The 12,500-nt window shown below is 41.5% G+C and overlaps 1 protein-coding gene across 1 annotated transcript in view; it reads right to left on the reverse strand.

Moving 5' to 3' along the window:
• cntnap3 (contactin associated protein family member 3) overlaps nt 1–12,500 on the reverse strand; it is a 192,631-nt gene that overhangs the window by 96,132 nt on the left and 83,999 nt on the right. The window lies entirely within an intron of this gene.

A 12,500-nucleotide genomic window follows, 5' to 3' on the forward strand; every position in this document is an offset into this window, starting at 1 on the left:
ACTCGTTGAAAGGGCAACACGTGCATCTTAGGTGTACAAGTAAGTTTTAAAGCATTTTAGCATACAATACGATTGTAACTCAAAAATTCAAACATTTTTGTCGTTTGTCAAACAACATTCATTCATTATTCATTATCTGCAAGTGCTTATCCAGTTCAGGTTTGCAGCGGGTCCAGAGCCTACCTGGAATCAAGGCGGGAATACACCCTGGAGGGGGCGCCAGTCCTTCACAGGGCAACACAGACTTACATTCGGACACTTTTGAGTTGCCAATCCACCTACCAACGTGTGTTTTTGGACTGTGGGAGGAAATTGGAGCCCCTGGAGGAAACCCACACAGACACAGGGAGAACACACCAAACTCCCCACAGACACAGACAGTCACCCGGAGCGGAACTCGAACCCACAACCTCCAGGTCCCTGGAACTGTGTGACTGCGACACTACCTGCTGTGCCACTGTGACACCCCTCAAACAACAACCTAAAAATGAAATAGTTTGAAAATGCCATGCGAGAATAATTTATTGGTCACTGCATTTGTTCCATGAAGAGTTCCACCGACATAAACTGGTTCCCAGCTGGAACCAAGAACTGTATGATCTTCAATGCAAACCTGGCTGAATAGGAATAGGAAATAAAACAGGAACACACTCCGTTTGTGTGTGTTTCTGGGGCTGTGTTTGGGCTTTCCTGTTTTTGAAATGCCAGACGCATCTCTGTGACAATGGCTATAAATTTAATGATGGTCCTGCAAAACCAAGCTTGCATAGTTTCTCTTTGGGGAAGATATTGTATCCAAAAGTAGGTATTAGTTTTGGTTTAAATGACTAAAAGATTATGACTTTGATGTTAGTGCTATTAACATAACATTGACAGTTGTCTTTTATACTACGTAACAGTTGCCATAAAATGACAAAAGAGCAGGAAACAACACTGTTTAAACCATGATTAACACTCAAACACTTTAAAAACATGAACGTACACACTTTGCAACATACGACTGGCTGGTCAAAAGTTCAGGCACGCTTTTCAAAGATATAAGATTTACTAACACTGAAATTTATATCATTTTTCAAAAGACAAATACACAGTTTGCCTTAACTGTGTAAAGTTATTTGTAACTTCTTTGTAAAGGCTGTATGTTTATTTTCACTAACAAATGTCCCAATGTTTCACCAAGGGAGCCCGTACATGTGCAAACAGCCGGCTGTAAAATGTGGCACTGAGGTAAAGAACGTGAGAGAACTTTCTTCATACAGGAAGGTCTGCAATATTAGAAAGCAATAAGCAAGCGATCCATAATAATTAGCAACCTGCGGCAGGTTGCAGGGAACGTGTGTGTGTGTGTGTGTGTTTGTGTGAGGGAAGGAGGGGAGCCAGTGAAACATGAAGCTGAACGGGGGTCCCTAATGACCATAACTCTTTATACCCCTCCACATATAATGCAGAGAGGTGGGGGTTTGCCTCAAAGCATCCAGCTGCCACTGGCACCTGTATTAAAGTTTCATTAAGCCTCAGATCACTACGGAACGGAAAAACGTTCAATTACTACAGCAAGCAGCTTAGAACCATATCAGTGTTCAACACCCCTCTACCCCCACACACACACATCAATTATTCAGTGAAACGATGAAGTCTGGGTGATGTCATCAAACTATTAGTCAGTCTCACTCCCTCTATTTGCTATTTCTTTGTCCTCCTCGAGAGGCCCAGTAGAGACTATTATACGAGGAGCTAAATATATAAGAGTGTGTGCAATATATGGTCATCTCTTTCTCTTTTTTGATTTTTAAACTGGAGTAGATTATTTTGCAGAAAGCATTGAGTTTAAACCTGTTTTTCAAATCCAACTGCTTCCAAAGCCCTTCTTCCAAAGTCACTTCTTTAGAGCACAACTTGATAAGTCACAGAGAGGGAAGCAGAACGAGTCGCCTTTCAACAACCACCCACCAACCTCATGTCTTATTCGCATGTAAGAAAACTCCCAACACAGATGTTCACATTGGCTTCATCCATCCTCTTTTTGTTGGAAGCCTTCTCTACCTTCATCCTTGTTATCTATGTTTAGCAGGGAGATCAGAGCAGCTGTGAGGGCAATATAGTAAACCGGCAGGTAAGCCAATCAATCCTTTAATTTGGTCCGAGTAAAACGATTGGATGAAGTTGGAACAGTCCTGAAGCCTATAGCGTCAGAGTATTTGATTGAATTCAATCCACACGTGGCGCTGAGCGGAGCTACCACACCTTCAGTGGACCATATCAGAGTATAGTAGAAGTAAACCCCAGACTCCTGATTTTAAAAATGACCAGAGACCTGTGCTTTACACCACTCCTGAGCTCAAAAACAGCTTTCACACTTGACTAAACGTACTGAACCCACAGAGCAAGCAGACCCAGGCCTGGAAAACTGCACTACACTGAATGATCACTGGAGTAGGAACACCTACCTTGTATCTACACTCATTAGAGAGGCTTTACATATATCAGTGTACATAAAAATCGTCCATTTTATCAGTTCCACTGACCATACACGAGCACTTTGTATTTCTACAATCACAGACTGGAGTCCACTTTCTTATCCCTATGTCACACTGCTCTTCAATGTTTGCCACCCCCACAAGACGCCCACAAAGGAGTGTGGTTTGGGTTGTGGATTATTCTCAGCAGTGCAGTGACAGTGAGTGTTAGTGAGTGTTGCGCTAGTTTGAGTGGATCAGACACAGCAGTGCTGCTCAAGTTTTTAAACACTGTTTGCACTCACTGTCCACTTTCTAAGACACACATACCTTGTTGGTTTGGTCCACTTTGTAGATGTAAAGTCAGAGACAGTAGCTCATCCGTTGCTGCCATCCAGTCCTTGTGGGCACATCAGTGGGCACAGGACACTACCCACATGTCGACTGGATGTTTTTGGTTGGCAGTGACTGAGGGCTTTAAAAACTCCAGCAGCCCTGCTGTGTCTGATCCACTCGAGTGTAGCTACTTGAGTGTTCCTACTTGGAGTCAATTAGTCAGAAGTGTTTCTGTTGGGTTGGGGTGCCCTTTCTTTGTGAGGACACACTCACTGTAGTTGACTAGAAAGACATGGAACAGAAATTTGTGCTATACCATATTACTGTCATACCACCCAGCCCTAATGAGCATGACTAATTATCCTATGCCGAGACAATGCAGCTCATCTGAATGCAGCAGCTGAACAAAAACCATTTCACAACGTGTGAAAGAGCAAGACGTTTTACAAATGACAGATCACAAACGAAATGAAACCTCCAGCACTCCCCCGCAGCCTTGGAGAATTTATTAAGGAACAGGAGGAAGTGTATAAAACCACCTTTATTAGCTTTGAGATGTTTCGTGGGTAGATTGAAAGAAGATTCATTAATTTATTATGCGCTGCTAGATCCAGAGGGACCCTGCGTGGCCCCCCTTTACGGCAATGAGGAAAAAAGAGAAGGAAGAAAAAGGAATAAAGGGAAACGGCAGATTATGAAAAGCTGTACGCAGGTAGAAGCGGAAGCATTAGCGGGAGGAACGTCCTTGGGTTTGACAATCGCTGTCCAAATATTTTGGGCCGACCACATAAACACCTACTATGCGAGTGTTTACAGCTGTCACTGCGGCGGAAACGAAGCGCAGGCACGTTTCGCGTCTGCCATCTGTGACTGCAAACAACTCATCTCTGTCTTATTTTATCACTCCACCTTAAAAAGAGCTCCACGGTCTTCCATATGGTTTGTTTTTCTGGGTAGAGTTGACAGCTGATATGAGCAAAACAAAATGACAAATATTCATTATTTACGACAAATTCCGCATATTTCCATATGTGAACTGCTGAGAAAAATGCAAAAAAAAAGGGGTTTAACTGTGTAAAAATGGGACACTGAAGCAGCTAAACCTGAACCTATGATTAAAATCCCAAATGCCACGTGTCAACAAGAAGGTAAGAACAGAGCTAAATTTCTCTGCTCCATGAGTTACAATATATTGCCAAAAATATTCGCTCGTCTGCCTTTGCACGCATATAAACTTGAGTGACATCTCATTCTTAATTCATAGGGTTTAATATGATGTCGACACACCCTTTGTAGCTAAGACAGATTCAACTCTTCTGGGAATGTTTCCCACAAGGTTTTGGAGTGTGTTTATGGGTATTTTTGACCCAGAACCGCATTTGTGAGGTCATTTGGACGAGATGGCCTGGCTCGGATTGAGGTCTGGCTCATCCATGTCTTTATGGTCCTTGCTTTGTGCACTGGTGCACAGTCATGTTCAAACAGGAGAGGGCCATCCCAAACTGTTCCCAGAATGTTGGAAGCATGGAATTGTCCAAAATTTCTTGGTAAGAGAGTTCAATTCACTGGAACAAAGAGGCTGAGCCCAAGTCCTGAAACCAAACCCCACACCATAATCCCCCTCAACCAAACTTTACACTTGGTACAGTGCAGTCAGAGTACCGTTCTCCTGGCAACCGCCAAACCCAGCCTCATTCATCAGACTGCCAGAAGGAAAAGAGTGTTTCGTCACTCCAGCTTTACACCACTGTATCCAACGATTTGGACTGCGCTTAGTGATCTAAGGCTTCAATCAATGGGTGATTAAACTTCAATATATCAGTAATTAGAGCTACCATTGGGCAGTTAAACCATGCTCTACCTGTTCTTTGAGGTACACATGGGCAATTAAACCTCACTGTACCTGCTCCTCAAGATACCATGGGGCAATTTGATCTCTCTTTGCCTGCTCCTCAAGATACAGTAGGGTGAATAAACCTCACCTGTACCTGTAATTAGAGTTACCACAGAGCAATTAAACCTCACGTTACCTGCTCTTCGAGCTACTGCAGGATGTTTAGGCCTGCTTTGCATGAATTGTGAACTCTCTTTGTTGATACCCTTTATTTCAGACGAAATGTTGGATGAGCAGGTGTCTAAAACATTTTCCTATACAATGTATATCTGATTTATACTACTTAAGGTGGTGTGTTTGCATGAAATAAAATTGGGAAATCTTGGTTTAGGAAGATTTGTAATTTAATTTCCCCCAAAAATCTGATCATAATATTCTCGTTTGCCTCTTTGCCTCCAAATGAATAATACACTTAATCTGCATTGGAATCACAAGCATGAAAAAAAAAACACCTAAACTCTAACACACTGCACACATTGTTCACATGAAACAATTTTAAAAAATATCAGCGGCATTAATTCCAAACCCGTGCGCTGGTATCAGACATGTACATGTGAGGCTTCTATGTCGAAGCAAGGACTCACAAGCTGTACAACTGTTCAACAAATGAACTTTCACTTTGCCTCCAATGTCTGGAGCTGTTCTGAAGAGAAGCCTGGAGTGTATCATGTGATGGGGTACGATTTTTTATTTTATTTTTTTTGAGTTACAGAGTTTACTGCAAAGCTGCTGAGATTACATTCTATACATTTTACAGCTACACTCTCATATACCCTGTGAACTGTGAATATATGCATGGCTCCTTTCTTCTTTACAATGGCACCTCTATAATCAGCCTTAGTTCTGACCAAAAGGTTGTGGACACCTACTTACCCAACATTTCTTCTCGAAGCAAAAGTATTATAGATATAACTTTATCTTCCTTTGCTGAACTTCTAGGGAGGCTTTAAACTGGATTGTAGAGTATGGCTTTCAGCCACAAGAACATTAGTAAGATCACACTGGCCAAGTCCTCCAACTCGTCCTGAGGATATTGGATCGTGTTCCATCACTCCAGGTCCTCTATTCTACTGCCTATTGTCTGGAAGGCTTTGAACCACTCAAACAATGGTCATAACATGTGTAGGCTTTAATCTGACTGCTCCACAGCATCCCATTTAATTTCAAGCTCTTATATAGAGACTATACAAGCAGTGTGAGAACAACTGAACATCTACAGTGGTGCATCTTAAAATGGCTGGATTTAATAATGTTAAAATACGTCAAATTTCTGGACTTACTGTATTTACAATGCTTTTTTGTGCTAAGTACATAATGAAAACAAGGGTGCCTGCTATGTTTCCGTATATGTCACACTGAATGCCAAACAATTGCAGGTGATTTGAAGCTGTTATTATTCTACACTGAATTTACTTTAAGTGTCAACGCTGTGGGGACTTTGTGCACTTATTAATAGACTTCTATTCAATTACAGAAAATATATTAAAAAGCAAAATATGTTTCCTAACTAGGGTTGATATCATTTCTCAGATAAGGAGGATATATTATACCACTTTTGCCACATGTTAACTCAGTTCTGTGGTCATAATGCAACATCTGTCACATGCTCAGGAGATTTCTCCATTAAAAAGCTACCTACAAACCACACTCCAATTGCAGACTTACAAATGTAGTGCATACAGCATGAAGACACACTATGTACTTGTCTTTTCAGCATCATAATATCAGACCTAACCCAGACTTGTTATTGCCAGACGTCCAGTATTCCCCAGCTCACTCATCTGGTACTGAGCTCGACTGAACTCCTGGTCTTTGGCATCAAGGTGAGCAGTATTTTTATTTTTTACGAATAAACCGCAGACATAACGTCAAGTATTGACTGATGTCTGTCAACTCATGTGTGCCTCGCTGCTTTATGATCCACCTTCCCCCAAACTATCAATACACAGGTCACTTCATTAACCAACAAACAACATCCCAGTGTTATTCAGTGCTGGCATATGGCTGCTGATACATGACAGACGTCTGCGGCTCATGTGTGGTTAGAATTATTGGAGCAGAGCCGAGATCCAATCTGAATCCCCGGCATATTGGCAGGACGCTAAAAATAAATAAATAAATAACACACACACAAAAAAAAAAAAAAAAAACTGGGACAAAAAAATATGAGGCACTGAAGCACAATCCAAACAGACATTTTGATGAATGTAAAGTACAGGAGAAATGAAATGGTTTAGGATACAGGGAATAAATCTTCATGTCTTTTCGTGGTTATTTATTTCCTTTTTCCTCCCCACAGACAAGCAAGACCCTCCAGGTAACTAACATCTGTCTCTTCATTTCTGCATGTATACAGGTTTGCATGAATAAGTTATGGAAATATATATGATGCAGTGAAAAACTGGAGAACATCATTCATTTATTGTATTTGCAGCTCAGGTGATGTTTTTTGAGGACACTTTTTTTTAATAAGATATAGGACAATTCACTCGCATAAGGATTGGGAAAAAGTTTTGAAAAAGCAGCTTCAAGAAGCAGTACTTGGCCTCAACTTGGATCCCGAGTTGGTGACACTGTGTGTGATGTATTCATTCCTTCCTTCATTCATTCATCTGTAACTGCTTAATCCCACTCAGGAAAAGGCAGTAAGAGCATCTACCAGCGGTGATTGCTCTAAGACTGCAAGGGAAGCTCAGCTTCCACTAAAATGTAAAAAAATAACTGATCAAATCTATACTGTTGTGTGTACATATCATTGAATAAATATGTACTACAACGCGCTCAACTTTTGTTCAGAATCAGCTTCTTATCACGGGTAAAGACGCAGCTTTCCTCTCAATCATTCCCGCAGCTTCACAGTGCTTTAAACAGCGAGGACGCTGAGCGTCCACAGAGTTCAATAGCGAAGCAGCGAAGTGCAGCGAAACAAGACGAGTCATTGGATAAATGCTGGGCTATGTCCCGCCCATCGGATGCTCAGCGTCTCTGGGGGTCTACGGGGCAGTGGGCTGGCCTCGGCTGGCCCGGACGCTCAGCTTCTGCATGATGATTGGATAATCTGTCTGAGGCTGAATCCCTTTTTGATTGACAGCGGAATGAGCGAATCAGCGATCCTTTGGTGTAAAGATCCGTGGGAGCACAGGCGGACACACTTCACATGGGCCAAGGCCGTTTAAGCCTAGCTCTGCTGGCCATTGAGAGGACACTAGTCAAGTCCCTGAAAAAGACGCGTTGTTGGTACGACAGGGTCACAGATCATTTTCTTGAAAAGGAACGGAGGGTAGAATTTACGTATAAATAAACCGACACATTTTATGATGTAGGCCGAAATTGAGCTTCACCTCCTTGAAAGACCAGCATCCGCCACTGGTATCTACACATTCATAATGTCACTCACAGCTGTAGACAATCACACATACACACTCAGACACTCACACCTGTGGACAATTTCACACACTCACTCAGTCATTTACACACTTACAACTGTGGACGTGTTCAAACAGCCACCTCTCAACATGTGTTTTTGGACTGTGGAAGGAAACCGGAGCGCACCAGAGGAAACACCTGCAGACACAGGGAGAACACACCAAACGCCTCACAGACAAGAAGAGGATCAAACCCACGGCCACAGGGTTGAATATAAATAAACAACAGACTGTTTTATCTGACTAACCGCAGCAGCTCGTGAATTTACGCCGTGGTATTTTGAAGAGGTTCAAACAGCCCTGGGATCGATGGCAGATGAAATAATCCAGCGATTTGCCTGAACTCATGTGCTGAGCTGTGTTCAGTCTCAAACAACAACAGCAACAACTACAACAACAACATCACTCAAATACAAGATGTGTAAACAACTCTTAATGTTACCACCTCTGGGGTTGAGTGGGTGGGGGGTGGGGGTTTAGCAACCAGGCAATAAAAAAGAGTGTACAGTCAAGTAGAGCAGGTACCATGCAGCGGAAAAGCACCATACATGATGGCTGTGATCTAAAAGTAATCAAAAAAGACCTCACCTCAAATAACTAATGCAATCAAATCCTCATGCTATGTTCCAGTAAAGCCTCCACAGAAGAGTAAAGCCTTCCCAGAGTAGAAGCCACAGCCTGCGTATTAATAAACTTGATTTCAGAAGAAGTGTATAATGAGCAAATGTGTTCCAATGATTATCCACCCAGTGCATTTAGAAAGTGTGTATGTGCAGTACTTATGGATTTAAGTAGAGCAAAGCACATACACAGACCCTGCAAAACAACTTTATATCCTCCTCAACAGAGAAAACTAATAAAAGACAAATGGCTATTGGAAGAAAAACACCCAGAAATGTAGAAAACTAGCAGAGAGAAGCGGAAAGAGAAGATTTCTACCCTTAAGGCTGCACTAAGGTCTTGGGCCATGAAGCGCTCCACTAGAGGCTTTTTAAAAGAATGGCTTCCGTTCCGCACATTGTTCTGCTTTTACAAATGTTAATGCCTGATAAAAAAAGAAAAAGAGTCACAGGCAATGTGAGTGAAAAGAGGCAGCTTGGGGAAGAGCTGTGACTTGGAGAGTCCCAACAGCAGCGTAAATCTTTCCCCAGCGTGTCCTGGAGAAGACAGCGGGAATGGGCAACTATCTTCGCCTCGGGCAAAAAAGAAGAGAAAACACATGAACCAAACCCCGGCATTATCACAGGACAGGCAGTAAGGGCCCACCACGGAGCTTTTAAAAGCCCTTATTATGAGGCAAGATACACATCCTAGATCTGCCTGATATCCGGGGCAAAGTAGAAAGTTGCAGCCCTAGAACTGTGAAAAATATTTTTATTCATTTATTTCTTCATTCATTCATTTATTCATTTATTAGATGTAATAGATCAGCTGAAACGTGTGGGGTCTGCCATATGCTTCTTTAATTTTGCAATAGAGTGAGTAGTGCACATTGGTACTCGGTAATTTGTAAATCCTTAAAAAAACCCACTACGCAAGACTTACTTGCTCCTGAGCTCCTCTTACAGTTAAAGACTGTAATTCACTTTTACAGCACTCTCCTGAAATTCAGAGGAGGGGGAGGGTGTGGTGGTTTCCTAACCAATCTCTAAACATTACATAGTGCAGTTTCTGCTGTGTTGAGTAGCCAGACTAAAGCTCTTATCTCTCTATTACCTGCCAGTGAAGCAACACAACGGTTTTGAAGCTGTAGTTTTAAGGTAAGAATACTACCTACTATTGCTTTAATACTATTGCTACCTACTATTGCTTTAATAATCTCTCGACATATCATCGCTGTCCAATGAAAAACACGTACCTCCCAAACTAGTAACTTCACAGGAGCAAGAAATAAACACTTCTTAATACAGATGCATTGACTGGAATATTTCTAGCCAATTCTGTTTTTTTAACAAATGACCGGTCGATTTCGAATTTGGTCGATTCCAACTTTTTTTGTTCAACTTTTCTTTGGATCAAAACTTTTTACATCTCAACATAAAATTGTGCACCAATATGTTGTATTTGTAAAAGTATTTTTTAAGCATTTCCATTGGTCCATTTATCGTGAATTATTTACACAGTCTGAAGCACAGCTGCTGTGTTCAAATGGTGTAATAAACTACAAATAGCACTAAATATTGGAACACAACATTTGTTTTGTAAGCTCATTGACCCTTGACCTACGTACACAGGCGAATCCAATTACGAGAAAGGGTTAAGGTGGCCATTTGCAAGTTTTTCTCCTCTTTGCATCTTCTCTGAAGAGTGGCAACATGGGAGCCTCAAAACGACTCTCAAATGACATGAAGGATACAAAAAGCTATCTCAGCTGTCAGTTTCCACTGTGAGGAACATAGTGAGGAAATGGAAGACCATAGGCACAGTTCTAGTTAAGGCCTGAAATGGCAGGCCAAGAGAAATTTCAGTTAAGCAGCGAAGGATGGTGAGAACAGTCATAGTCAACCCATAGTTCAGCTCCTAAGACCTACAACATCATCATACTGCAGAGGGTGTCACTGCGCATCGTTCACTATTCAGCGCACTTTGCACAAGGAGAGTAATGCAGAAGAAGCCTTTTCTACACACAAGCCACAAACAGAGTCGCCTGAGGTATGCTAAAGCACATTAGGACAAGCCCGCTTCATTTTGGAATAAGGTGCTGTGGACTGATGAAACTAAAATGGAGTTATTTGGATATAACAAGGGGCAGTATTCAGTGTTCGTCTGCTGTATGATATATTTAACTGAAATTGCTGATCCAAACAACCAATGCTTTATAAAGGTAAGTCCTGAAAATGACCAGAGGTTTTCATACCACTGTATCTCCATATTTTCTTTCTGCTGGATGTCTATGGGGTCTATGGACATTTTCTCAATTCTCTGAAATTCATCTTTAAAGTACTTGTATTATAATATTGCCCACAGGTTGTATATCAAAATGTTCAGAACAATCTCAGCTCTCTCATTAAGAGAGGCCCATGTGACCTAGAGCATTTTATGAAGAGATAATCTGTCTCTAACCCTGAACAACTTAAATCCGATTTTAGATAATCGTTATATTTCTTATGAAAACATCCCTTTACTTGTGTGGATGAATTGTTTTGGTGAGTCTTAAAAACAAATGAATTCACCAGTTAAAGGAGGCGTGTCTCAAGCATAGCATAGAGCAATACATAGACACGTAACTCGGGATGTACTGTATCGTGTACAGTCGCGATAACTTGATCGAAAGAGCAGTTTCTGCACATTCACAGAGTGTTTGAACTGTATTTCTGCGCTGTGTTATCACTAAGATATTAATAGAAACATTGTGAATGGTCGTTGACGTGTCGGAGGGTTAAACCACACTGTGCTGACAGAAGTGATTTCTCTTTTTCAATTCACAACACTCAGTTTTCGAATATTGACACCTACATGTTTAACCAAGTACTCAAGTGCCCATGTGTATCCATAGTCAAGAACCAATGAAACACTAACCTTTACAAGACTCTACACTGCTTTTCACTTTTTTAAAGTGTGACCACACTCATAGTTATCTTTTTTGGACAAGACCAAAGCAAAAAATGACACAGTGCTGCATTTCAGTCAGTAGTTTAAACGGGACGACACCGGTCCAGGTCCAAACCTAAATGAATATTAATACAGATCCCTGTAACACATTATACGGTCAGTTACGGATACTGTTTGTTTTTTAATGAAATGTATTTACAGAGAGCTTATAACTACGGTAACGGCCCTGCTCTTATGGATGGAGCACCATACGCAGACCATTGCTTCACAATCCTGTGCTGGGGGCCTTGGAACCCTCTAGACAACACATAGCATTGTGACCATGGACCTTTATGATCTGTGTGCACCTTTAAACAAAACATATTCAATAATGTTTTTATAGATTAGAGAAAGAGAAGGTGTGAGTTGGATTTTGATTGTTAAACTATGTCTTTACCCACTAATGCAGAGACACAGCTGTGTTCAGATCTTGCTCAGTCAGTGAGCGTAGGCACTGAGAGGGAACCGGACGAGTCACGCCATAAGCTGAGTGATCGTTTTTAACTTTCATGGTTCACAGCATGTTCCTCTGAAAGCACAGAGATGCACATGCTGAGATCTAACTAAACACAGCATATGGTTGAGGAGTTTCGTGCAAGAATGGCTGAGCTCTGTTAATACTCACAATCCTAGTGCCAGCCTAGTGTTTTCTGACAACTTGGGCTACGTTCATATTACCGGCCTCGTTAATTAATTCCGTACTTTTGGCTCGGATTCGGCTGTTTTGACGGTTCACATTCCTAAATGTTAGTGACCTGTATCTGTCTGTATTGTGAACGAATCTGTCCCTGAAACGGC

This window comes from Hoplias malabaricus, chromosome 18, assembly GCF_029633855.1.
Source record: "Hoplias malabaricus isolate fHopMal1 chromosome 18, fHopMal1.hap1, whole genome shotgun sequence".
NCBI lineage: Eukaryota > Metazoa > Chordata > Actinopteri > Characiformes > Erythrinidae > Hoplias > Hoplias malabaricus.